This window comes from Penaeus monodon, chromosome 19 (assembly GCF_015228065.2).
Source record: "Penaeus monodon isolate SGIC_2016 chromosome 19, NSTDA_Pmon_1, whole genome shotgun sequence".
NCBI lineage: Eukaryota > Metazoa > Arthropoda > Malacostraca > Decapoda > Penaeidae > Penaeus > Penaeus monodon.
The window spans coordinates 1169923-1170177 of NC_051404.1; the positions used below are offsets into that span (position 1 = coordinate 1169923).

At 45.5% G+C, this 255-nt stretch overlaps 1 protein-coding gene across 1 annotated transcript in view; it reads right to left on the reverse strand.

The window, feature by feature from the left end:
• LOC119585504 (uncharacterized protein DKFZp434B061-like) overlaps positions 1-255 on the reverse strand; it is a 59739-nt gene that overhangs the window by 58312 nt on the left and 1172 nt on the right. The window lies entirely within an intron of this gene.

A 255-nucleotide genomic window follows, 5' to 3' on the forward strand; every position in this document is an offset into this window, starting at 1 on the left:
GCGATCCAACAGAATAAGTAAGCACAATTATATACAAAAAAAAGAAATTTGCGAAAATATAAAGAAGATTAAAACGGAAAAAGAAGAAAATACGAAAATATCCGACCCCACAGCCCTTCGTCATCACGACCTCCGTATCTCACTTTATAAAAGCTTCCCCGAAATTGAGAAGGTTTCCGTGTAGAGCGCGAGAGGACGGTGCTTAAAAGGCGAGATCTGAAGCCCCCGCCCTCAGCCGCCGACGCCGCCACACGC